We start from the raw sequence: 27,722 nt of genomic DNA on the forward strand, positions 1-27,722 counted from the left end.
AAGTTAATATTTGGGAGACTCTTCAAAGCTGGGTGAAACAGCTCTCAATATAATTAGAAATCCCATCCTTCCCTCCCTCTTCTTCCCTCCCTCTCTCCTTTCCTCCCTTCCTCCTTCTCTCCTCCCCTCTAGTTTTCTTCAAACAATCTCTTCTCTGGGGACTTAGAACATGCTGGAATGTTCCAGGCGCCAGGGAAGGACAGGTGACCAGTTGTTATTCTTTCTTTGTTAGTCTTCCCAGGATCCACTTCACTGTCTTCCTGTTCATATATGGGGACTGTGAAGAGGGTGATAGATCGTACACTGTGATGACTCTGCACTGTGTACCAGGCCTGGCCTGAGTGATGTTGCTCATAGTAGATAAACATCCTCGAATCCTAATGGCAGCCCCCGGAATGAGAGATCGTCTCCATTCAACCATGACAAAGAACCAAGTGATGTAGTTTCTCTGAGTACTGGCAGAGCCTAGACTCAAATTCAGTGCTATAGTTTGGATAAGTGGCCTCCAAAGGCTTGGTCACCAGCCTGTGGTACTGCTAGAGGTGGTAGAAGGTTTAGAAGGCAGGGCCTGCAGGGAGGAAGTGGGGTCATGAGGATAAGCTAATGAAGGACTGAAGGGGTTATGGGGCCTTGAACCCCTCCTGTCTCCGTCTTTGCTTCCTGGCTGCTGTGAGGTAAACAGATCCCTCTGCCATGCACTTTCTGCCACGATGTGCTTTGTTGCCACAAGCCCAAAGCCACGGGGTCAAGACCATGAACTTAAACCTCTAGAGTTACAAGCTCCAATAAACCTTATTTTCTTGTTTACCTCAGGTTTTTGTCACAGTGTGGAAAGCTGATTAACATCCATAGTTCAAGTGCCTGTGGTTCATCCTTAGTGCCCATTCTCTGATTAGATTTCAATTGGCCTTGCCAATTGGATCTCACCATCCATCCACCTACCCATCCATGCATCCATCCATCCATACATACATTTATCCATACATCCACCCACCCAAACATCCATCCATACACCCTCCCATCCAACCATCCATCCATTTATCCATTCATCCGTCCGTCTACCCATCCACCCATCCATCCATTTACCCACCCACCCATCCATCCACCTATCCATCCATCCACCTATCCATCCATCCATCCATCCATCCATCCATCCATCCATCTACCTACCCATCCATCCATCCATCCATCCATCCACCCACCCATCCATTCATCCATCCACCCACCCATCCACATCCTTTCTCATTGCTCATATGAAGAGAAGTGTGTACAGTGTGAAGTGTTTATAGGTCATTTCCCCACCTGAATGCTCATCATTGAGGCTCATTGGGCCTGGTGACTATGCCTGAATGGACAGGTGAAATATGTTTGTTTTATATTGAATATTCCAAAGCAGTTGTGTAAAATTGAAAAAAAATAGTATGCATGATATCTTATCTTTGATACAAATTCAAGCAGTTTGACTCTACCTCTGTCTGTGTGTGAGAAAGATGTGTTTGTTATTCACCAGCCATTTCCTTTGCCATCTCATGGGTTGCCCACAAATACTTCAGCTGTGCATTTATATATCACCTTTCAAAGGTTCCTCATAATTGCCTTAACACATTTGAAAGAGAGGCTTCCTGAATGTACCCATGCAGAGCACGTCTCCAGTACACAAAGGAAAGCTTCCGATTTTACCCACAGGTGTCCCCAACCACTGCCACCTTGTTAACAAACTCATTGTATGCCTTTCATCCCAGGTGGCCCACATAAGCAGCGCTCAGAAGCAACCATAGGCTGGGACCCCATTGCATCTCTTGGGTACCTGTTACACCCACCCAGCTATGCTGGGCTCTGCGTGGGGAGGTCTGCTCTGGCCGGTTCCCATGACCTGCCTTTGGCTGGGTATTCAACACACTCTGTGATCTGGCCCAATCTCCTACTGTCAATGTCAGTTCCTGCCTGCTGAACACCCATTGTGCCTCCCAGCATTCTGAGGATCACAGCTGTGGCAGGATTCACTTTTTCCTGCTTCTGGAACATGCCAGGGCCCCTCTGACCCTGAGCCACTGCAGGTGTTGTTTCTGCTGCCTGGCATGCCCTCCAGCCCTTTCTTGTCCTGGATGTTCTTACTCTTCTTCCAAGGCTTGTCTCCCGTCATCTCCTGGTTCTTGGAGGTAGTTTTTCCATCCTCCAAACCCCTCATTTTTCCTTACCTGTCCATAGCTAATGCTTTTTGTTCAGAGTTCTGAGTTTTCATGGCCTTGTGAAAAATAAATGTTCCTCCTGGGGCACTCTGGGGTAATTTACTGTCTGTACTGTCTCCTCAGGAACTGAATTGGGGTGATGTCCGGAACACCATTTCACTATGTCTGGAAAGTAGCGGGGGGTAAATCTAGGTTGGTCTGATGCCCCAGCTTCTATCTCATTGCTACTAATCTAGAAAAAAATGACTAGGAAAGCATGGGCTGGGGGACAGGCTGGACCAGTCCTATTGGATGAAATTCGGCTTGGTGCTATGCCCTCTGTGGTAAGTAGAGTTTTCCCTTCTGTGAAACATGTGCTTTCACCACCAACATGACCTTGTGGGATGCCAGGCTTGGCTACAGGCAGCCAGAGAGTGGGGGTGGGGTGGGGGTCAGTTAAGGCTCAATGGTGTGTATCTCCAGCATCACTTAAGGAACATGGAGGTCACTGGGCATTCTTCCTGGGACGTAAGTGGGCTGATTCTCATTCTAGAAAAGCATTCTGGGAAATAGAGGCGTGCCGAAGTCAGGGACTCTGACCCTGATGGATGTGAGTTCTGTTTCTGATGTGCTCTCTTCAGAGGGACAAAGGTGTCCCAGAATGACTACTTCCTTCTTCAGTTGGTGGGTACCAAAATGGTGAGCATAAGGAAACTGAAACCCTGAGCACATCCCATGCCAAACGGCATTGCACCAGGGTGCACACCACGCCAAACCGCACCTTCATCAGGGCCCAACAGCACACATGCGCCATCCGACAGCACGCATGCGCCATCCATTTCCTGAAAGCCATCCAGGTGCAGACCCTGGGCTGGGCTCTTGGGACAGAGCTGCAAGCACAACAGACATGGAGGCCGGGGTGTGGCGCAGGGATGAACCATGGAAGCTGTGCTAGACTTGCTGATTTAATAGCAATTGTATCAAGTACCCTACAGGGGAGAGTGGAGAGAGCCATGGAAGACGGAAAGGAGGTGGCAGTGAAAATGGGGAGCAAGCAGATCCCACATGGAGAGCAGACCCCCAAAGAGCTTGAGGTAAGAGATGGTGTTCTTTAACCTACGATGCGTGGGAAACTTCTAGCAGGGGACAGGGAGAGTGGTAGAGGATGCCTGAACTGGGAAGGCAGGAGCAGGACTCCTGGGCCTTGTTTTCCTGCACCCATCAGAGGTCCCTGACGGGTTTGCATGAGCAGGCACTGATGATGCCCCTAGCCATCACCATAGGTGATCAGACACTGATGTCACTGGGTCTCCAGAGGGCAGCCCATTTACTTCAGTGTCCCACGTACCCCGGGCGGAGAGGGTTAGAAGTGCCCCAGAACCAACTCCTAAGAAGCAGCCCTAAGTGGATGCAGCAAGCAGGTAGCTACTGAAGCACCATGACTTTCATTCTTTGTGGAAGAACAGAGTCACCTAGGCCTCAGAGCAGCCACCTCATATGGTGACTGGCAAGGTGACTTGGGCTTAGAGGGTCGTGGCTGAAATGAGGTCAGGCCTTCTCAAGAGTGCTCTCTGCCCTCTTGGGGCTGCCAGGAAATGCTGACATGGAGGTTCGTCTTGAGCTGAGACTTGGGACTTAGCGTCATATGCAGAAGAACGAGGCAGGGGCCAGGGACACAGATGGAAATGACATGGCAGGTCCCAGCTCTCCAGGAACTCAGAACAGCAAGGGGTGGACAATAAAGGTTGAGAGAGGTAAGGAGACTCAGAGGAACCAGCCCTGGGGTGGGGGCAGCTCTGAGTGTGTACGTTTAGTGTGTGTATCAGAGTAAGTGAATGTGTGAGGGTGTGTGTGTCAGAACGAGAGGGGTGGAGGCAGAGGTGCTAAGGGCTCTAGCTTAGGGAGAGGGCTGCATTGTAAGAAGTCTACTGCCTCCAGGCTCCTAAGCCCCGGGGCCATTCTCCTTCCCTCCGAGAGGTTCACAGCCGATGGTCATGTGTGTGACTGTGCCATGTCCCCCAGAGGTTCCCTTAGAGTAGAAATGGCAGTGCCTGCCTTGCTTGCGAGGTCCAGAGCCTGCCTGTCTTCCCAGCTGGTCGTTGGGAGGCAAATGCAGCTAGGGATGGAGTGTTTAGATGTTTAGTCTTCTGACAGCAACAGGGTGCCAGTGACGGTTCTCAGAACAAGTTCAAGCCCATCTGTGGAGTGGATGACACACAGAATGCCATGTCTCCCTGAGCAGTCAGTGAGGCTGGTCCCCTGGGGAACTAGCTTAGCCCACAGGGTTTGCCTCATGGCTGGCCTGGGGCTGTGCGCTGTTCTATTTCATCTTTGCACAGTTTTGTCAGGGGAGGGGTTTTTATTCTCCCCACTTGACAAAGGCAGAAAGCAAAGTTTAGGAGTTGTGGCACTTGCCCAGAGTCTCAAAACCGGGAAGAAGGCAAGTCAGGATTTGAGCCCAGATCCGCCTGCCTCCACAGGCCCTATTTTTAGCCACTCTGCATTTAGCTTTTCAACAGACAAAGGCCGCTTGGCCTGACTGCCTGCGTTTGCAGCTCGGGCTTCTTCCTTCCTGAAAAGCATGGCCATGGGAGCCTTTCAGTTTTTTTGTATAGTGAGATCAGCAGCTGCTTCCTCATCCATAGTGGATGGGACATTTGGTCGTTACCATCACCGAAGGAAGAAAAGCCGGGGCTGTAGCTTAGTGGGAAGGCCTAGCCGTACAGAGGTTTTCATTCCACACTGTGTGTCTTCCGGCCACATGAACCTAGAACGAGAGCTGGCTTTTGTTTCTCCTTATGTCACCTTGTTCCAAACATCGTGCCCTCCACCCCCCTACACAAACAGGCTGAAGGTGAGCATATCTGAATGTCATCTGGAATTTGGGGCAAAGGCCTGTAGCTGCTGCTCTTGGCCCAGGGTGGTAAGAGCTTTGCTGCCCCCCAGTCAGGTTCCCATCAGCTCAGAGCAGGATGTTGGGGGGCACAGAGGCCTCTCTAGTATGATGGATGGATCATAGAAAGAGAAGGTGGCTTGGACTTGAAGCCTAGACTGTGACCATCCCATGCTCCCGTCACCCTCCACAGACCAGGCACATACAGGTGGTAACACGTCGACAGCAGGGGTCATTATTGCCACCTGATGAGTAGCAAAACTAAGGCTCAGAGAGGGCAAGTCACTTGTCTAAAGACGCACAGCTGGGGAGGCGGCCGGCAGAACTTTGAACAAGGTTCAGGTCAGAGTCTGGGAGCATTCACGGCCTTCCCATGTGCATCTAGAATCTGGCTAGCTCGGCTGTCACGTCTCCCTTTCAGGGACATCTGCTTAGCATCTGACAGCAGTGCATGGAGGTGGCCAAGACCCTCCTGGGGACATGGTCCCTTAGTTTTGTGTTTGTCTGAGAAAGCCATTATTCCTGCGCCATCTATTTTTCCCTGCCTGAGCTGGAATTTGCATAAGTCTCTGTTATGGCGGTGCAGAGTCTGGCAGTTTTCAGTATCTTGGTCACACCGTACAACCCTCCCCTCAGCTGGCTTCTAAAACACAGCATCCTGTAAGCAGACACTCTCCTTGTCGGTCCCCTCCTCCGACCCCTGGTGACCAGTGGTTTAGTTACTGTTTGTAGACTTGTCTGCTCTGTGTATCGCCACTCAGAAACCAGGAAGTGGGTCCCCGTGGATTCATTCTGCCTTAAGAAAAGTCAGGTTTGACCAAGGAAGACCTCCTGAGGAATCTCTGATAGGAGGAATGGCCCAGATGTCTGAGCTCTACATCCAGAACAGTTCCAAGACTGCTGCCTGAGATGATCAAGCCTCACAGGATACTCCAGTCAGGACTTGATCATGATTCTAATTTTTCTTCAGGTCCCCATAAGATTATCAGCACCTCCAATCAGCAGGAAATAGCTTGGAAAACTATGCTCGCATTCCCCAAAAAAATGGATTATGGATGTTTGTCTTTGTTTAGAATTGGCTTACAAGTTGTTATGGATAATGGTCAATAGAAAAGCTAAACAAAGGAGATTCGGTTCAGAGTTCTTGTTTTAAAAAAGGGGGTGGGGTAGTCTGTACCCTGTCACTTGTGTTTTAAATAAATGCTGATCAGCCAGTAGCCAGGCAGGAAGTAGAGGTGGGGTGACCAGGCAGGAAGTAGAGGTGGGGCAATGAGAATTCTGGGAAGAGGGAAGTTTCAGTCTGCAGTCATCACCCAGCTGCAGAGGAAGCCAGACACAGAGCAAGCCTTGCTGAAAAAGGTATCAAGCCACATGGCTAACACAGACAAGAATAATGGGCTAATGTAAATTATAAGAATTAGTTTATAGAAGCCTGAGCTAATGGGCCAATCAATTCATAATTAATGTAGACCTCTGTGTGATTCTTTGGGATTTAATGGCTTCAGGACCAGGTGGGACAGAAACTTCAGACAATAGGTCTCTGAGTCTTTTTTTCTATTCTGTTCTTGCCCGGCCTTCAACCAATTCATTGTTCAGAGATGAACATTGCTCAGTGAAATGCTCCTTCATCACTAGCACCCAACCACCAGCCAACCCCATGTGTCCTGCCTCAAAAATCCATATCCGTCTTCTCTCCTCTCGCTGCCACCTTCTTTATTGGTGCCACCAACTCTGTGATACTCTGCCAGCACAGATTCAGTAGCTCAGCACAGGTATCAGTTCTGAAGGGGGATCCACCCGACCACCCACCACTGTCACGACCACCCCACCCGGCCTTTTACATAGCACATTTTGCATTACTTAATTCTTTTGATACAGAATCTCATGGCCAAGCTGACTTTGCACTCACTAGGTAGGCGAGAGTGACCATGAATTCTTGATTCTCCTGCCTCAGCGTCCTGCCTATACCCACCTGGCTTGTTGCCACTCCCTGTAGGAGTGTGAGCTCTGGTTAGTGTAAGATCTAAGAGCCCCTTTATCTTGCTCTCTGACAGGCAATAGGAGATCAATGGTTGTTAGCTGGAGAGTGGCCAAATATGACTTGAATGACCATCACATAGTAATGCCCCATTTACCAAGCACTTTGAAGTACCAGGGAACATTCTAGCTCCTATTACACACGAGATCTCATTTAATCTCCACTGCGGCTCTGTAGCTACTGTTCATATCTATTTTATAGATTAGGAATTGGAGTATCTTGGTCAAAGTGTACCCTGAGCAAGGGTTGGCATGCAGGTGTGGGGAAGGCTTGGTGAAGGTGTGTATCAACGGGGGCTAGACTGAGCCAAGGCAAACTTCTGCCTTGGTTCTCAAGGAAGCAAAGTAGAGGACTCCCTGCTTTGGGAGCTCAAATCCCCACCACCTTGGGGTCAAAAACTCCCAGGGCAGGAACTGGGGTGAGGAGGGTAACCTAGTGAAAATTTGGATTCCCAGGCTAAGTCCTGGTGCGACTCTGATTTTCTAGGTTATATCTTATACACTCAGTTTCTTTGGTAGAAAAATGAGTAAGCAGGCTTAGAATGACTTGAGGTTCTCCCTACTCTATATGCATGAAGAGAAGGAAGGGGGGGGAAGGAAGGAAGGAAGGAACAAAAGAAAGCAGGAAGGAATTATGTGTCTACCAAATAACAAAATAGAAGAGATGTGGATAGAATCCAAACACAGCCACCCCCTAATATTCACGAAGGCCCTTTTACCCCCAAGAGACAGCCATCTTGGTCTCCTTACGTACTTTTAATGACAGAGAACTTTCTTACAAGACTTTTTCCAATATGTCATTTAGAGACCTGTCAAGGGCCTCGCACACTTTCTGTTGAAAACGATATTCCCCGGGGAGCAGGGCTGGAAAGCATTGCAGTTTATGCACTTCCACAGAAAGGACACCGTGGTTGTGACCAGATGGCTAACACTATGAAGCTGTGTGATTACATGGTGCCACTGGCAGTTAGTGTTTTTCTCTCTTGTATTTTTGATCTGTAACTTTGTATGCATGGACATGAGTTTGCAATTTTTTTTTTTGTAGGTCTGTGAGAGGCTCCAGGTCCTTCCTTACAGACAGAGCTACAGAACTCTGTATCTTTCAGGTCCTTGCATCTCTGTTCCGCACTGCCTTCAAGTCTGCCAAATGGATACGCCACTCCCACCCTGCCATCACCCTCATCATCTCAGTCATCACCACAGTCACTGCTATGGTCACCTCTGTCACCATCTCCCCAGGGACCGGGTCTTTCCTTCTTCTCTGTTCTCTGCCCCAGGGTACAGGTTAGTTGTATAGGAAAAAGCTTTATAGTCGGCTGGGTCATTTTAGAGGTATCAGAGGCAAACAACTAACCCTTGCCAAGAACATTCACCCTATTGGTTATCTTAGGTCATCCTTTTCCCCCAGTCTCTCCACACCCATTACCTCAATGTGAGGCCTGTAGGAGAACTGTGGAATATCACTGTCACCCCATTTTGCAAAATGACACAGAGAAACCAACTACCTTGATGAAGGTCACACAGTTGGTTATGTCTGTCAAGAGTCAACCTTGGAATTCACCTTGTATTCATCTTGTCTCCCTCTCCCTGTTTCTCAAGCCTCCTCCACTCCTCCACCCCATCACAATCTTAGCCAAATTTACAAAACATCACATCTATATTTTTATCTGACATTTTCCCCCCTTGAATTGGTTAAATATTTTTGTAAAAGGAATTTTTTGCTCTTCATCTGCATGGATAGAATCACTCTCCCACACATAGGTCACCCTAACAATAAATGCACAGCCAATGTCATTGATGCCCCAGAGGGCAGACCAGAGGGTGACTGGCCTGCTTTCGAAAGGTGGTGGAGAGTGGGAATGGTAGCGTGTGACAGGTGTCTTCTCCACGGTCAAAGGAAAGTTTACATGACATCTGGGCATTAGTTATATGTATGTCACTGATGACCCAAATCTATCTTCGGTGGTCCCCAGGGCTGCCTGCTCTGCACCAGCGGGATTATCTCACCCTCCCCAGGGAACCATCACCATGTTGTGGGAAGGCAGCTGCCTGATGTGTGTCGGATATTGGCTTAGCAGTGCCGTCATTATGTTGCTGGGAAAGTCGCTGACCTCTCTGAGGCTGTGCTTCCGTCTCTGAGTAGTATATCACAACACTCAGCTGAGAGGACGAAAGTGGAAGTCGGGGCGGTGTGAGGAACATGGAGGCTCCCCCACAGATGGCATGCCTCATGGCGACTGTCTGCTTCTCTGTCACAGAAGCCTATTTGAAGTCCCACCTTGTCTGGAAGTGAAGGCAGCCAAGGTCACCAGATGGAGAGAGGCAGCGAGCGACTAAAACAAGTCTATCTAAAGCAGCTTGTGGACTGGGAATGGGGCCAGGGCAGGCTGGATGGGCCTGTGTTTGGGTTGGAAGGTGGAGAATGAAGGGGGAGAGCAGAGAGGAAGGGGAGCTCGTGCTGGAAGGGGTCACTTTGGTGACAGCCCCCTAACAGTGGCAGTAATCGTGAGGAAGAGGGGTGAGGCCAAGTGGGAAGGGATGGATTATTGTGGAGCTAGGAGTCTATCCTGGGGGCAAGGCATAGTCAGACTCTAAATACATAATACGTGGAGAGAAGTTTCCTGAGACATGGGGTCGAGGGAGATTTGTAAGATTCCAATCTGCTGAGGAGACCAAACCCACACAGGGCTCATAAGCCTAATAAGCCCTTGGTGGCTCTTCTGATAAAGATCCTCAGAGGCTTCTGGTCAAACCACCTTTCAGTCATGGTGGAATAAGAAACACTGTAACAGGCCTGTGCCCAGACAGGGTTTGGCAAAGCTAGCCAGGATAAGATTTTAGTAGTTTTCTTGTGGCAGGTCTTTGGCCAGTGGACTGACCTCCACTGTGAACAGTCAAGGGGTCCCTGCGGTCCGGTCTCAGGGAGGCCATGGGGTGAGGGAGAAGAAGGGAAGCCAGCGGTAAGGGCAAGGCTCATGGGACCTATGCATCATCTGTTGCCAGACTGAAGACGGGAAACAGCCCAGTGATCGTTGAGTGTGCAGGAATCTCTGTCCAGTATTCCACATGGATGGACGGGCTAGCTTTCTTTGATTGACCCCAGCCCCTTCAGTGACATGCATTACCCTCAGTTTGCTGATGTTCTTGTAAAGAAGTAAGCCAGTGCTTACATGCATTTCAGTCTGCTGAAGAGTGTTATTGGGCGTAAACAATCTCATAATTTTTTAAATGCCCATTTTTATAATCGGGAGATATAATGGAAACATCTAGATTTCTAGTTAGGGTCAGTGTCTGACTGTCATGGCTTGGCTTCATAATATTTTTTAGTTTACAAGGAGCAAAAGCACACACTTCTAGAACAGACCTCAAGAAGTCTCATGAGGCGGGCCTCACTTGTGAAGACAGGCTTTGTGCTGGATGCTGTCTGCCCAGCAGAAAGACGAGGGAAGTGTCCTGAGCATGTCTACGGAAGGCTGGGCTCTGCTGTGGCATCCTCTAGCTAACTGCACTTGGCTGGTGCCTTTGGAAGACATTCCAGGGCCACATCGCTAGTGGTCAGCTTTGGGTCTATCCTCATGCTGGGGGTCACTTAGAGCAGATTTACCAGGCAGGAATGCCAGCTTCCTGGTCTCTGAGAGGCTGGAGCTTGCCGTTTTGAGGTAGCAATTCCCTTAGTTTGTTAAAATGAGGCTTCTTAGAAAGTCTCTACCCAATTAGATGATCATGACATCTTTGAGGTTCTGCGGCTCAGGCCAAGAGCAGAAGAGGCCAATTCCCCTGGGGGAGTGCTGAGGCTTTTTGAGAATATTAAGAGGGTCCTGTTAGGGTTGCATGGGTTTGAACACAGTCATGGCCCTGAAGCAGGGGAGTTGGTCAGGAAAACTTGGAGGTAGATTGGTTATTATAACAAGGAACTAAGTTCCTTCTGTAATTCTATTAACTGTTGCAATGGAAAGGTAGCATGTGCTCGTAGAATAGAAACGAAGCCTGAATTCACTAGTGGGAAATTGTTCTGCTAACAGTGGTGCCAGGATGGAACCTAAGCCCCCAGGAATCCTTGAGAAGAGCTCTTCCTCTGAGCATCTCCACACTGGCCCCTGGTTTGTTTTAGTTTAAAATACTCGAATTTAAAATAGATACAAGTTTATTTTAAAATACTCAAGTGAGCAGACGAGGCTCATGTCCTGGATGTCACATGGATGACAGACATTGGTGACATGAACACTGCGGCATCTGAGGGGGGACAGGGCTCTCTATGCCTCTGTGTCACAATGTGTCTTTCAAGGGTGTGTGATAAGACTGTAGACAAGGCGCAGCCTCCCTGAAGATGTCTATATAGACAGTCCAGTGGAGAATCCAGCCTCGGTTTCCCTCACTGGAGAAGTCTCATTTCCTCTCCTTCCCCATTCCCTCTCTGATGTAGGCAATTCTGGCTGGCCTTGTAGCCTCCTTCCTAATCCACCCCGGATACATTGCATGTGGACGCTATTTCAACAGCCTCATGGCTTTGAGTGACTTGGTCACAGCCTTGTTCCCACTCCCCACCCCATTTCATTCTCAGTGAGCCTCAGACACCAGATGCAAAAAAACACCTTTTTTTTTTTTTTTGGCAGTTGCTGGGGGCTCTCATCACAGAGCTGGGAGAGCTTGGAGTGCCCATGAAGTCAGGTGTCCAGGCCAGAAGCATGGACAGGATCTGACTAGACCAGGGATAAGCAATTTGGGGATAGTAGCTTTGTTTCCTGCTTCCATTTCCCCTCCTGAAAAGTGGTGAAATAATCCTGACCTCAGAGGATGTTAGGAGGCTTTTTGATTAAAGGTCAAGAGCAAGACTCCCCTAGACCAGCACCTTCTCTCTGGCTGCAACAGCTCAGGTCTCCCTACCTCTCACCTGTCACCTAGAAGAACCAGCTGTCCCTGTACAATATTGTCTGCCCTAGTCAGTGTTCTATTGCTGTGAAGAGATATTATAACCAAGGCAACTCTTACGAGAGGAAACATTTAACCGGGGCTGGCTTACAGCTTCATTATCATCATGATGGGGAGCTTGGTGGGGAGCATGGCACGGACCATGGCAGTAGGCAGTCAGACCTGGTGCTGGAGAAGTAGTTGAGCGGTTCACATTTGGATCTGCAGGCAGCAGGAAGAGAGAGCCACTGGGTCTGGCTAGGACTTTTTTTTTTTTTTTTAGGATGAATTTATTTTATTTTATTTTATTTATTTAAATTTAATTATTTATTAAGGATTTCTGCTTCGTCCCCGCAACCGCTTCCCATTTCCCTCCCCCTCCCCCGATCAAGTCCCCCCCCCCCTCATCTGCTCGAAGAGCAATCAGGGTTCCCTGACCTGTGGGAAGCCCAAGGACTGCCCACCTCTATCCAGGTCTCGTAAGGTGAGCATCCAAACTGCCTAGGCTCCCACAAAGCCAGTACGTGCAGTAGGATCAAAAACCCACTGCAATTGTTCTTGAATTCTCAGTATTCCTCATTGTCCGCTATGTTCAGCTAGTCCGGATTTATCCCATGCTTTTTCAGACTTAGGCCAGCTGGCCTTGGTGAGATCCCAATAGAACATCTTGAAACCTCAAAACCCCACCTCTAGTGACACATTTCCTCTAACAAGGCCACACCCACTCTAGCAAGACCACGCCTCCTAATCCTTATCAAATAATACCATTCCCTGATGACTAAGCATTGAAATATATGAGCCTATGGGGTCCATTCCTATTCAAACCACCACATCATCTGACTTGTAAGGGATCAGGAGGCAACTGCATCTCAAGCCCCAGTATCTCCGAGCTCACATCAGGGCATCAATGCTGTGGGTTGCTGACAGACAAGCCAATCCCTGGCCCACATGTCTGCCTGCCTTTCTTTAGCTTCTCCCCTGCATTTACCCTGTTCTGCTGCTCCTCCTCTGGATCTCCGTCCCGCCCTCTCACTTAGCAGCTCTCTTATCCCTCTGCCCCCGCCATTCCTGCTCTACCAACCCCAAGGGCCAGACTTCCCAGACATGCCCACTTAGCCACAGAAGGGGTTGTGCTCTTGACAATGGCTTGACTGGTGAAAGTGAATTTTGATGCTCAGAACTTAAGAGTAGTTGAGTCAAGCATCAGAGATGCTACATCTACTACTGCCACACACTGGAAACTACAAATAATAATGGGGGAAATACTTGTAATTAGATTTTTAAAACTCACTAGGATTCAAATAATTCAAATGTAATGATTCTATGAACTTCTATCCTATCCACATGAAGCAGGGGAGAACACCGCAAAATACTAATGCCCAGAGAGATTTGATTGTAAAAACTGTTTTTTTGGGGTATGTGTTATTGATACCAATTATTACATTCTTTCTTTATTGAGAGTTAATGTTAGCAAATAAAAACCAGCGCATGCAATATAGGATAGCATATACATGTTCCCCTTTGGGGTAAAAATATGAATACATATATAATATGAATATAATGAAAATTTAAATAAAATGCAGCGAGCCCTTTTATCTGTTGTGTTTTCTTCTCTGTGATCATCCACAACCTGAAGATACTAATGGAAAATTCAAGACGTAAACAAGTCTTAGGCTTTTAGTTGCCTGTCAATTCAGGGATGGTGGTGTATACCTGTAATTCCCATATTTGGAGGCCTTGGGCCAGAGAATTGTAAATTTGAGGCCACACTGGATTAGATAGCCTGTCTCCAAACAAACAACAGAAAAGGGACATGATGTTCCGGGTTTCATGATGAAACCTCATCAGCCCTGCTCAGGATTGATCAAATCCTCTTGTCCACGTTATCCACATAGGCTGTGTGTGGGCTGTGTACCTTAACATCCACTGTGTGTGTTGGGGACGGGTAGAGCCATGTCCAGAGGGGTGGCCACTGAACAGCTATGAGCCCAGAGCCACCTCGTTACATTTTTCAGAAGAAGCTAGAATGCTGGATGTGAATTCCAACCTTTTGGCTCTAAAACAGGATGCCTTCATTTCCAGTGAACTTTCCTTTAAAAATGGTGACTCGCATATGCCTCGGTTGCAGGGCACAGAGAAACTGACCTGGAATTAGTCTGGAAACTTCCTTCCCACTGTGTTAGCCCTCAGTGTTGGAAGGGACTGTGCAGGCCGCAGGGGGAGAGCTGTCAACAGCTATACCTTTCAACTGTGTGCCCTGCATCTAACAATATAACCAGCCAGGCAAGAGGAGTCCCCAGGCGCAACAGAGGCGAGACAGCTATGAGGGGAACTAGCAGACTTTTGATTGGATTAGATGCCTACTCTACAGGAGGCAATTCACTTCTATTACTAGAAACCCACCAAAAGCCTGTGGCTGGGGAAGACGCAGGCCCCAGTGAAGAAGCAATTGCTTTATCTTGCTGAATGGACATGATGTGCCCATCCAAATGCCTCTACACGGCTGCGTCCAGGCCCGTTCACGAGTGCTGCTGTCAGCTTTGCTAGCCCTGACTGCAGAGACTCATAACATCAAAATGCTGATAAATAAACAACTGATAAATATCCAACCACAAAGGAGACGTTTACAGCACCCCAACGCTCGGGGCACATCTTGGAAGAAAGGGCAGAAAGAATGCAAGAGCCCAAGGAAGGGGGTGGGAAGCATGGGGGAGGTGTGGAGCACTGAGCCAGGCATGATGTAGCATGGGGGAGGTGTGGAGCACTGAGCCAGGCATGATGTAGCCCCTGCACTCTCGAACTCACAGCTGATGTACCTATGGATGCAGGACTGAGCCTAACTGACAGTCCATCACGGAAGGGTCTCAAGGCTCCACATCTCCTAGAACCCACACGGTGAATGTTGCTTGGTAGGAAGGAAAACTTTCTTCAGTGGTATAGCCACTGGCAAACTCCCCACGTAAACAAACCTTTGCCCATGCTCCTCTAAACAACTCCAGTGAAAACCACTGAGACACACGTGTGCAAATGCACATGCATGTGTGTACACGTGCCTGCGCGCGCACACACACACACACACACAGATGTGACAGCAGAAGAAAACGTGGTTGGAAAGAGCCAGGGGATTAGTGGGAGTGGGAAGGGACCAGAGAGAGGGTGATGGGTGTATGACTATAACCGAAACACAGCAAGTAGATGCATGGAAAAGTTCTGGCAAAACCCACCGCTCTGCACAATTAATATCTGCTGGGGAAACATGAAACATTTGGCTCATTCAAACAAACAAACATCTTGTGGATTCTGTGGAAGTCCCCTGGACATGTGGTCACTGCATGTCCTCCTGTGCCCTGCAGAGTCTGGAAGACTCCCTGTCTTACACCTCCCTTTTCGAAATGCCTTTTCAGAGGTCATTATTGCTTGAGTTTCGCTCCCGATCGGGACAGATTCGTTGGCAGTAGTGTGGGGAGGACTAACATCCTCCTCTGTTAGAGTAGCAAGATAGCATATGCTCTACTCTGGGCGTGGGAGCTGAGGCGAGAGATGCCCGACTCCAACCGAAGGCTTTCTCCTGAGTAATGAGTATTTTTGCTTCTGGAAATAACCCATAGTAGCCCTGCAGCTGAGCCTCCTGCTCTTGGCTGTGATGAGGCCTCAGTCGTCCATCCGTCCGTCTGTCTGTCTGTGTCCCCCCTTCCCCCCGCCCACTTCCCAGCATACTGTCTGTTCTTCAGGTTCCCAGAAGGCTTCATTCATCTTTTATTCTCTGCATTTTCATTCCTGTTTCTCTGCCACCCAGATGCCTGGGTCTGAACTACCCTGTCTGGCTTCCTTCATCCTCCATCTCCAGACACTGGAACTCTGGGTTCAGATGCTACCTCCCATCAGTCTGGGCCTCCTTCATGGCAGCCGAGACCCTAGGAGCCTGACCCATTCCCGCTGCTGTTTCTCTCCACTTGCATCCCTCCCTTCCCTTTCCCTCATACCTGCCCTGGTGATTTGACCTCCCATTCCTTCTGAATCCATTCCCTTCTCTGGCTGTAGGGACTGAGGGCCAGGGCATCCTCAGTGGGCTCCAGGTCTGTACCCTCCTCTAGCCCACCTTCCTCTGTGCTTCCTGAAGGGATAGCAAACCTGATCACTGAAAGCCTAGACTTCCATGTGGCTCCCACAGTGCACTCAGCAGAGAAGGATCTGCGTCCTGTGGACCTCTGTACAACCCTTTCCCACCCCATCCCCTGTAGACATCAAATGAAGCCTAGTTGTTCTAACTGCCCTAAGAACACCCAGAAGCGCTGCAGCCCCATGCCTCTGGACCTTCTGTGTCTCTGCCTTGAAGACCCAGCCACTCCTTGCACACCCATCACCTCCAAGGCAGTCTTAGAACTCTTTGGAGGTGACTTCCTCTGAAGAGGGAGTGCTCGATTCTCCAAGTGTGGGCGCTGCACATGGTTGAAGGGCTGTGCTGTCCCTTGGCATCCTCAGCACTGTCTTCCCTGCTAAACATGCATCCTTGGGCAGGCACCACATTCACCTGCCTCTGTCTTCTGTGAACTGCTCAGGGTTCGACACATGGCAGGCTTAGTGAGTGTTTCCTGAATGTCTCAGTGAAAGAACGGATAGCCCTGATGCTCAGAGGTGCTGGTTGGATGTTTGGAGGCCATTCTATCAAGAGTAATTTTAGAGCTGGCAGTGACCATGGTATTCATTTTTTTTTCTGGAGCTAGAAGTATTTATGATCACCTCTGCTGTTTTCTGAGTCCAGAAACCAGGCCAAAGTTCCCATATACTCCAGGAGAAAGGTCTCATGAGTTTGATAGCAATTTGCCATTCTGCTTGCTCTGATCCATGACCATCGTGGGCCTAGCTAGCTTTCTCTCCTTGTGGCCAGGCCCACACCCTTCTCACTACACTGTCAAACAAGGGTTGAGTTGGAAAAACCCCTCTGAGATCAGCCAATGATAGGCCCCTGAGGTTTCTTCAGATTGGTCACCCGAGGTCCAGAGAGGAAACTACTTGCCCAGGATCTCAGAGAGGGAGGAAATGTGGAGTCACACCTGAGGCAGTTCGTCAAGATTTTATCAGGTTGGAAAGAATGATTAAAGGAAATTTTGAGGTGTTCTAGGAAGTCTGGGCTAGCCTGGAGGTGGAGATGCCAGGGAGGGCCTCTATGGGGCTCCACCTGGGGCAACATGGACAGAGGAAACATGCCAAAGTTGGAGAAGGAGAGGGCTCGTTTTGAGGCCAGCAGAGAGAGGAGAGACACAGCCAAGGTCACAGGCTGCCAGGCAGACAGACATCTGTGGAGTTCACAGTGTGGTCTAAGTAAGGAAGTGAGGTGAGAAGCTTTACCTGAATGTTTGGACAGATCCTGAACAAAAGGCACAAGCGGATGGGGGAACTCAAGTCAATGGGTACATCTGCTCCCACGTACACACCCCATGAAAAGTACGCGTCTTTCCAAAAGGCCTGTACCCACGTGCTCACAGAAACACCGACCAAAACAGCCCTAGAGTGGAAGCAACCCAACTTCTTCCCATCAACTGGTAAATAGAAAGGGGCTCCCAAACAGTGGGATATTAGTCAGCTCTAAAAAGGCATGCAAGCATGTGCATCAACATGCTCCAACAGGATGGACCATGAAAACATTTCCCAAGGTAGAAGAAGCCAGTCATGAAAGGTCCCATGCTGTGAGAATATTTATCCGAGATGTCCAGAACAGAAAGGCCTACAGAGATAGAAAGTAGATGAACAGCTGGGTTGAGGTGGGTGCTGCTGAAGGGTGAAGGGGAGGGTGAACGGCTAATGTTTGTTTCAGTGATGGTGAAAGTGGTTTTAAAATTTGGTGACTGTGGACCCACCAATACGAGTAACCTATACGATGGGTGTGGGTAAGGTTTAGGGTGCTTTCGAAAGCCAGCGGCTCTATTAAACCCTTGACTGGTACAGTTTAAATGGGTGGATTTTCTAGTATAAAATTTTATAGTTAAATAAAAGGTCACCCTGGTTTCTGGAGGCATGAAGGGGAAGCATGGGAGCCCGGCAGTCACAGAGCAGGTTCTGGATGGCAGTGGCCAGCTCACAAGAACACTTAGTGTCTACCTGCAGACATCTTGGACATACTGATCTCACTTAGGACGGATCTCTTCCACCCTAGTGTTTGTGAACCCCAGCACCATCCACATTTGGGGCAAGGTCATTCTTTGCTGCAGGGCTGGGAGTCTACAGCAGTATACAGGGCTGTGGACTGCTCAACAGTGTCCCTAGTCTCTACATCCCTCCTGACACCGTGACATTCAAAACCTTGCAGTTGTCAACAAGGTCCCCTGAAGTGCAGCATGATTGTTGGTCAGTACCGCCTTCCTTGCTGGCGACTATTGCAGAATCATTTGAGCATCTCCCCCTGAGGTCTCCAGTTTCCTATGCTCTCCAATTTAAGGGTACCTGTTTCCATTCTCCCTCTGCATTCCCTGTAGAGAAGGTGCCTTGTGTTGGGTCCCTGGACTCTAGCACAGAGTTTATCACCTTGTGGTCACTCAGGAGCCATTTTATAACCTACGTGGGCCAGGGCATTGCTTCTCACAGGGCTGTGGGATGGTTACTCATGTGTTAAGGAGCACACAAAGTGTCAGGTGCTGTTGGCATTAGTGATTATGATTCCTTCTCTGCCTGTGACATTGACAGGTTTCCACACAGGTGTGCCTGTGTCCTTCTGCCACTGATAAGAACACTCACACTAGCTTTGTGCAAGGACTGGTGAGAAAAGGTCCTAGAACCTCCACCTTCAGGGGTCCCTGGGAAGGTGCGTACCCGTAAGAATGAAGCACAGAAGAATCATGCATTCCCATCTAAGGACTTTGGACCTATTTTTGAGCAGGGGAGTGAATTCTCAGATCTGTATTATGCAACTCATAATGAGATAAATATGAGAACTGGGAACGGGTGGGAGTCAGATGAAAGATAGGGAACAAAAAGATGGTGACAAACTTAATCGGGCAAACTGCTTCTAAGGACACCTGCTCCACGGTACCTGGAACCCTCAGAGGCAGGGTGTCCATTCACAGAACTGCACTGGAAATGCCTGTCTGTTCACTCTCTCCGTTTCTCCCCATGACCACAGTCCTGGAAGCCACAGAAGCCTGTGTGCCGATGACTGAAGTATATGCTCCTTGCATAAAATCAGGAAAGCCTGAGGAACAACCCTGTCACCCTGGGAAAACATTGTTAACCGCCTTTGGATTCCCTTCCCCCTTCTCCCCAAGCTTTTGTCACAAGCCTGGGGCCACATCTGTATCTGCAATGGGTTAGGCTGTTCCCATCCATTCCCAGCTCTCTGTTTTCAGTAAAGACATGCCAAGCCCTCTCTTCAGCCGTGGAGACACTCTTGAGTTTGGGTGCTTATCTTGAGGATTGATAGAGTCTTTTCCCTCATCCCAGTCACTTCGTGTGAGTGTACTCTTGTCTTAAAACACTCTTGGCAAAGAACATTTTTGGCCTGCCAAGACCCTTACCCCAGTATCAGGGATGTTTTCCCTCCCAGGGATGAGCTAAATCCTTCAGATTGCAGCTTAATCCTGCTTTTACTTCTTTGGGGTGTTGGTGGAGTGGGACCACAGCTGGGTCTGTTTTCCCCATGGCCATGACAGCTGGAAGGGTCCCCAGATCTTCAGGAGATAGTGTTTCTAAAAGGAGTGTTTGCCAGATGGAATCTGTCACCAGATTTTTGTCTTCTGCCTTGTCCCTCCAATTCTGATGTATCCTTCATTTCATGAGAGTTGGATAATACACATCTGAGTCAATGCAGTGAGTGCAAATTAGCTATTAGTCCACCACAGAGGGAATGCGCCAGCTTCGGAACCCGGGGAAACCATCTAGGCTGAGACAAAACGGGAGGAGGTTGACCCAGACAGGGTGATACAGCACAGAGAGGAGTCAGCTGCACAGGCAGTCGGCCTGGTATCAGCTTTCTGTGGGACACTGGGAAGTGACCTTCCTTCCTGACCCTTAAAGGCAATGCTTGGTAAGGGAACCCGACAGTCATCAGCCACCTCCAGTTAGCGTGTAGCTACTCTGCCCCCTACACAGGGAACAAGCAGGGAAGCATAGCTGATCAGGGGTACATGCTAGGTGCCGGGCCCTGAGCTATGCATTTCAGGGTCATATTTCATGTTCAGGGCCAGGATAGGATCAGCAGCATCAACCTGTTGTCAGAATGAGTGTCAGGTGGGGAAACTGAGGTTTCCAGGCTCAAGGTCACTGGGTTGCTCCAGAGGCCAAAGCCAGAGTCAAGGCCACTTCCTCTACCAGACAACAGCTACCCCAAGTCCCTGATGGAGGAGTCCCTCCCTCCCAGTAGAGCGCAGGGGGGGTCTTCGTTCCCCATTATGGGGCAGCATCTCAGGAGGATGTAGTCAGGGCGACCTGTTCTTGACAAACTAGAGAGCCTCCTTCCCATCAGCCCCAGGCGCCTCACTGGTGCTCAGCAATCCAAAAGTCTCTCCAAGCTCCCACATATACATCAGGGGAGCAACGCCACCGCCACCGCCCAGACTGAGGGACAAAGCAAGCCTTAAGGTGAAGGTAGACTTTCAAATCCACCCTAGCGGGTAGGGGGCGTCTGAGGCTGCCCCACAATCCCTCGCTTGGCGGGATGGGGTTGCAAACCTAGCTCTTAATCCCACTTTGTGGTGGGTATGACCCTTGAGGGTTACAGGGAGGAAACCGAGGTAGAGGCGCTAGCTCAAGGTCAGGTGCCTGCTGTTTGCAGCGCAGCCCGAGGTCGAACTGGGCACGGGGTCACAACGCACCCCGAGGATCCTGGAGCAGGCAGCCAAAGCTTCCACGCCACAGCCTGGTCATCGCGTCACCCACCCGCGTTCCCTTCCCGAGGAGACGTCTCCTGGGAGGCGGCGGCCACCTTACCTTACCTGGTGCTGTTGCTGTGCGCTGCCAGCACCGGGTCGCTTAGGTCCGCGCGCCTGCACTGGCTGGGACAAGGATGGAGCTGGTGGCGCCTAACACCCACTTCCTCGTCCCCGCCCCTAGCTCGCTCCTCCTTATTCTGAAAGCCGCTCCTTCCCTTAGCATTTTTCTCACATATTCATCCCCTCCTCTCTCCTATTTGTCCTCCTCTCTCCCTCCTCCTCTTCTCTTTCCTCCTTCCCTCTCTCTTTTGCTCTCTCTTCTCCCTCCCCCTCCCTCTCTCTTTCCCTCTCTTTCTCCCCCAACCCCCGCTTTCCTTCTCTGGACACTTTCTCCCTTGTCTCTGTTCTTTTTACAGGGTCACTTATCAACTCCCCCCCCCCCCTTCCGCACACACACCCGATGGCTTCCTCCTGCCCTTACCCTGGGCACCTCCCTGGCCTGAGACCCTGCCCACCTGCGTGCACACTGATGGCGTGAGAGGGGATGCTTAGCTATGGCCCACTCCAGCTTGAGAATTCTAAACCCAAAATCAGCAGAATCCTTCACCCGAATTCCCGGGACCTGACCACTCCAAGCTTGCAGAATGTGAGAGAAGAACCAACCAGTTTGGGGACCTGGAAAGGCAGAGGTTTGAGAACTGAGAATAGGCAGAGCTCAGTCAGAACGGGGTTCTGGTGACAACAGGGAGGGGGTGGGGTTTTGGGGGTAGGACAAATAAAGTCTGTCCAGGCAGGAAGTCCCATCTCCCAGATGTGGAGCCAAGGCAGCCTGAGGTGGAGCACCTGTCAGTAGTATGTGCTTGAAATCTGCATAGACTTGAATCTCTCACTTCCCTTTGCCAAACTTCTGCAGAGAACTCCCTCACACAGCAGATCCCCAAAGACCCAGGGGCTGCTCCACTCACCTACCTGCCTTTCTCTGCCAGGCTGCTGCTCCCGTGCCTGGCACAGCACTGTGGCCATCCTGCCCCTCTATCGAAGCCCTGTGGTAAGCACTAGGCAGGTGTCTCAATTTGTAGCCCTAAGGGGTCCTAGGCACCTCAGAGAGGCTTGGACAGCAAAGGAGAAAGCCTTGGCCAGGGCAGTGGGAGGGAAAGAGGAGCTTTGTATATCCTCTGCTCACTAGGGATATATGTGCCAAACCAGTTTAAGGTGGCATTCTGGATGCTTCTCTTGTTTGCTCGCCATTGACAAGCAGCCCAGGTCATCTGTAAAAAGTGCAAGTTGAGTCGGGCATGGTGGTGTATGCCTTTAATCCCAGCACTCAGGAGGCAGAGGCAGGGGGATCTCTGTGAGTTCGGGGCCAACCTGGTCTGCAGAGTGAGTTCCAGGGCAGCTAGGGCTGTTACATACAAAGAAACCCTGTTTCGAAAAACAAAAAAATAAAAAACAAACAAAACAAAAGTGCAAGCCCACACTTCTCCTTGGAGTTACGTTCAAATCCAGGCTCCTCCCATCCCCAGTGGCCTCCTCACGATGAGTGAGGCCACTGTCCACACCCACATAGTGCTCTTCTCAGCTAGATCATGATGGGCTGTAACTTGTATGGATACTAATGTGTTGATGGGAATGGCTTTGACTGGAACTCGCAATGTCTCTTTTCTGTCTTCTGTGGGATGCCATTAGGGGGGCCTCTGGAAGAGGCTGCTTCCTTACCTGAGTCCCCAGGAAACAAGCACTATTAACAAGAGCTCAGCCTGCTGAAAGCCTTTGTAATTTCTGAGGTCATATGATCTCTTTATTTTTTTTAAAAAAATTTTTAGTTTTTATTTTTGTATGTATGAATGTTCTATCTGGATGTATGTCTTTGCACCATGAGTGTGCCTTGTGTCCATGGAGACCAGAAGACGGCACTGGACAGCCTGGAACTGAAGTTACAAATATGAGCCACTCTGAGGGTGGTGGGACTCAAACTCAAGTCTTCAGGAAGACCAGCCAGTGCTCTTAACTGCCAAGTCCATTCTTTAGACCCAAAGTCATCTGATCTTGTTGATGGTCGTGATCCCTTCAGTTCTTTCTGAGTCGTTGGCGCCGTCAGGCTGATTCGAGCCCTTGGTGGCTTGGAAGGATGGCTGTTTCAAAATGACCCCCACAGTTTGGTCCAGGCTCCTGTGCGATGGGGGGTGGAACATATACCCTGCTCTGGGGGTCTGGATCAGGGAGTTTTGCAGCTTGAGCTCTTTCTCCACCATCCCTGTGATGCTCCAGTCACTGCACTGTGCAGCCGCTTCAGATGACAGAGCGGCTGGAGAGTGATGCTCAGCTGGCCTAGAACTGTCAGGTGAATGCAGAGCGGGCTCAGGCAAGAGCAGCATAAGAACCACGTCAGCCTACAGAGAGAACAGTTCCCTGTTTTAGGCAAGTGTCCTGAGCTGTGCTTTGTCACACAGCAAGGATGGGCAGCCAGAGAGGATCAGTTCCCAACTCTGAGGCCCTTTCCTAGTCTGTAAAGGCAGCGTCATAGTCAATGCCTGCTGCAAAGAGCTTGGGCAAGGTCCAAATCAAGAGATGAAAGGGAAGAGAAAATCAGGTGTGGTGTGTAGACCTGTAATCCCAATACTTGGGAGACCAGAAGATCAAGAGTTCAAGGTTGTCCTTGGCTCCAGAGTGTCCTAAATGGCATGAAACCCTGCCTCAAAAACAAATAAACAAAAACTAAATAAGTAAGTATTAAATTCACTTATTTACTCAGCAAAGGTCTATGGAAGCCTGTTGGGCACTAATTTTGTGCCAGGATCCAGAGCTGGACAAGATAGACAAGGGTCTACTACACCACACAGAGACAGACAGGCCAGGTGGTTCTACTAAAGGGAATTAAAACAGGTAATAGGACTGGGGATACCTGGGACAACTATGTTTACCATGACTAGTGTGATTGGCAATAGAACTGAGCTGGCGAAATAAGAGGGGGTAGGACAGTGTCTCCATGGGAAGAGCAGCAAGTTCCTTTGAGGTAGGAGGTATGGCCTTGTTGAGAGGATGGGAAGAAGACCGGAATGAAGGACAGGGTGCTGATCAGAATGGGGTTAATAAGCTGGGTGAAAGGAGTTAACCCCAAGGGAGCAGAGCCACCACAAGACGGTGATGTAGTATTGTCATCTACCAATCTGTTTGTGTTTATTTCATTGGTTAATAAAGAAACTGCCTTTGCCCATTTGATAGGCCAACCCTTAGGTGGGTGGAGTAAACAGAACAGGATGCTGGGTAGAAGGAAGTGAGGTCAAACGCGATAAAGCTTCGACCCAAGATGGACATAGGCTAGAATCTTCCTGGTAAGTCACCACCTCGTGGTGCTACACACATTAATAGAAATGGGTTAAGCAAGATGTGAGAATTAGCCAATAAGAGGCTGAAACTAACGGGCCAGGCAGTGTTTAAATGAATACAATTTGTGTGTTGTTATTTCGGATGTAAAGCTAGCCGTGCGGGATCCAGGCGGGACGAAAATCAGGCCTGCTCGCCACAGCCACATCACTACAAGACGGTGGGATGGTCAAACTGCCGGTGCTGGGAAATATGCTGCAACCAGCCTCCCAACTGCAACCTTTTCCAGTTCCGAAGCTTTTCAGCTCCATCCCATGGAGAGACCATTGGAAGTGGCTAAGCCCTGACAGAGGCATCAGTCCGACCTTACAGGGGCTGTGGAGGCTGCCATCCCCAAGTTCCCCTGCTCTGAGTGTGTGAACACCATCTTCTTCCGGCAAAGGGCACCAGAAGAAATCTCTCATGCTAAGAAAACCCAAACTGCTGTTGACAAAAATAGAAAGGGGAAATAAAAAAGGTATTTCCTGTAGAATGCATAATCTCTGCCGAGTCTGACAGCTAGAAATTGGGGGGCGGAGAAAGGGGGAAAGGAAGAGAGAGAGAAAGGGGGGAAAGACAAACAAACAAATGCAACAATTAAAATAATGAATGACACAGTATGGTGATAACATTTAATAGGAGGAGCCTGTGGAAAATTCCACTGAGAACCAGCTGGGTTTTGTCACCGCTTATTTCCTATGGTGGCTTAGGGTTTGTGCAGGACCAAGAGTGTGGTTGGGAGTGGGCACGATTTGCTGGCCTTTGCGCACCCAGAGTCCTGAGATGTGGTGAGGGTTTCAGTTCTGGTGTCCTGGAGGAGTAGAGCCAGTTCCTAACCCTGAAAGCTGCTGCAGGACCCAGACCTAGCCAATCCCAGCATCTCTAAATCTGCACAGTGCTCAGTTCGGGCTAGTGAGACAGGAAGGCGCGCCATGTGTCAAGTGTTTGCATATGGTGTTGAGTTCTTTGCGTACAGCATCTCAACTGATTCTCCTCAGAGCCCTGTAAGGTAAGCATTGCTATTTCCTTCAGGCTGCAGAGGAGGAAATTGAAGCCACAGAGGACTCCCCACTTCTCATTTCTACAACTAGGGATTCATACGAACACGCCCCTTCTTTTAGGTCATATGCTCCCTTGGTGAAGCAGACTGTTCTGTGAAAACTCAGGGTACGGAGTAGAGAGGAAGCCAGGAGGTGACTTTCTAGAGTAGGGCAGCTCATGGACTGGGTGGGAGAGATATTCCAAGAAACAGCTTCAGATGCTTTGGTTTCAGTGGTGTTTGTCCTCCAAGACTTGCTCCCCATTGCGTAATGTGGGAGATGCTGGAACCTTTAAGAGCTAAGACCTAGTACAAGGTCCTTAGACTAGTTGGGAGTGGCCTTCTGAAGGGGTTCTGGGATCTGAGTCTCCCCCCTTCCTGTGGTAATGCAGTCTCTATCTCTGGCGCATGCCCCTGCCTAGTCTGCCTTGAGGTCTTCCCCAAAGCCAGGCACAGGGAGAATTGTGAGCTAAGTCTCTTGTCTCTAACAGCCCTGTAGGAGAGCAGAGAGCCCTGAGTTCAAACCCTAGCATGCAAGTGCACATGAGAGCATGGTGTGTGTGTGTGTGTGTGTGTGTGTGTGTATGTGTGTGTGTGTGTGTGTGAGAGAGAGAGAGAGAGAGAGAGAGAGAGAGAGAGAGCACTACATACACATACAGGGAGAGGGAGGAGGGAGGGGGAAGGAGGGAGAGGGAAGGAGAGGGAAAGGAAGGGAGAGGAAGAGGAAGGATGGGGGAAGGGAGGGAGGGGGAAGGGAGGAGTTTGGCTAGAACATGGATGTTGAATGCAGGGACAGTGGATTTCTGAGAGGCTGAGAAGGTGCATTAATCTAAGTCCAAAACAGCACTTGAACATTATCCTAGAGCCTGTGCTTTGTCCTGGTGGCCAAAGAGAAGGCATCTTCTGATCATAAGCAACAAAAATGCCCTGAACTGGTTCAGGAATGCAGGGTTGAGCATGAGAAGTGAGGATATGAGAAGAGATTGTCTGGGCCCAGTATCATGGGAAGCACGGTATCGTGATCTTTGGGCAACTTATGAACCTCGTTTCTGCATCCCCCAGCTGTCTTCTCCTCCTCCTTTAGAAGACCACTCGCCCCTGGTCCTCCAGAATTTTCACTCTCGTGGCATCTCAGCTTGGGCGTTAAAGTCACACGATTTTAATTCTAGTCTCTTAACTATTCTGATCCGAGGACAAAGCAAGTTGAGGAAAGGGGTTCTTGAAGCCCCAAGACCAAGGGAAGGAAGTGGCGTGCTGACTGCTGACAGCCTGCCAGGAAGGCACCTGCAGTATACAATATTGCATGAAACTAGGGGAGCCACAAGGAGGGCGTGACCAACCCAGGTTCAGAATAAGGAACTGACAGATGTGTGGGTTGACCACAGGCCCGAGGTATTCATGAGAACATTCCTTTGGATGTTTCTGTGAGGGTTTGGGGGTGAGATCTGAATTAAGTCATTGGACTTCGAGAAAAGCAGGCTACGTCCACATAGTGGGTGTATCTAGCAAATCAGTTAAAAGCCCGAGTGAGATGAAAAGGGCCAATGAGTTCTAAACAAGAAGAATTCTACCAGCCAAAGATGGAGTTCAGCTGCAGCATGAGCCTCCCTGGGGCCTCAGTACAGGGCCCTGGATTGCAGAATTGTCAGCCTCCAGAGTTGGGTGCACTGATTTCTTCAAATAAACCTCTGGGGGCTGGAGAGATGGCCCAGTGGTTAGGGGCGCTTGCTGATCTTCCAGAGGTCTTCTTTGTTTCCCAGCACCCACACCAGGGAGCTCACAACTGTCTGCAATTCCAGTCCAGTCCCAAGGGACCCAATGCCTTCTTCTGGCCACTGTGGGCACCCTATGCACGTGGCATACACCCACACAGACACACACACAAACATACATAAAAGTTAAATGATAATAACAATCATATGAGAACTGTCTCTACCTACACACACATACACACATATAAACACTGATACACGCACAGATAGGCACACACATACAGATACACATAGTGATACAAATATACACACATGCACATACATATATAATATATAAACATATAAAAGTTAAATAACAATAATGATAATGATGAAAATCTCTGTCTCTACCTACTATACTCACATAGACACATGCACATACACAGATACACACAGACATAGAGGGACAAGCATACATACACATACGCACAAAGACAGAGACACATAGAGACCACATACAAACATACAGGCACAGACATACATACACACACATACACATATATACAGATATACACACTCACAGAGAGACACATATGCACACAGAGAGACATAGACACACAAAGAGAGACACACAAGTACAGAAACACCCCCACACCTACATCCTCTCTTGCCTCCATTTCTCTGGAGAACACAGACTCACAGCAGAAGGGAGTTAAGAACCATCTTCTAAGCCAAGGACAGGAGAGAACTTTCAGTGTAAGG

At 49.4% G+C, this 27,722-nt stretch overlaps 1 protein-coding gene across 4 annotated transcripts in view; it reads right to left on the reverse strand.

The window, feature by feature from the left end:
* Positions 1–21,027, reverse strand: part of Hrh2 (histamine receptor H2) — a 39,359-nt gene extending 18,332 nt beyond the window's left edge. For 3 of the 4 annotated variants that reach the window (XR_005974976.1, XM_041659657.1, XM_041659660.1), the window contains exon 1: positions 20,931–20,986. The gene's annotated coding sequence lies outside the window, so the exon portion shown is untranslated. Of the gene's footprint in view, positions 1–20,925 lie in introns of all 4 variants that reach the window. The other variant, XM_041659658.1, reaches the window with a different exon arrangement.
* Positions 21,028–27,722: the final 6,695 nt, after the last annotated feature.

This window comes from Microtus oregoni, unplaced genomic scaffold (genome assembly GCF_018167655.1).
Source record: "Microtus oregoni isolate MIOR12 unplaced genomic scaffold, Mior012 000011F_ref0000422, whole genome shotgun sequence".
Classification (NCBI taxonomy): Eukaryota; Metazoa; Chordata; class Mammalia; order Rodentia; family Cricetidae; genus Microtus; species Microtus oregoni.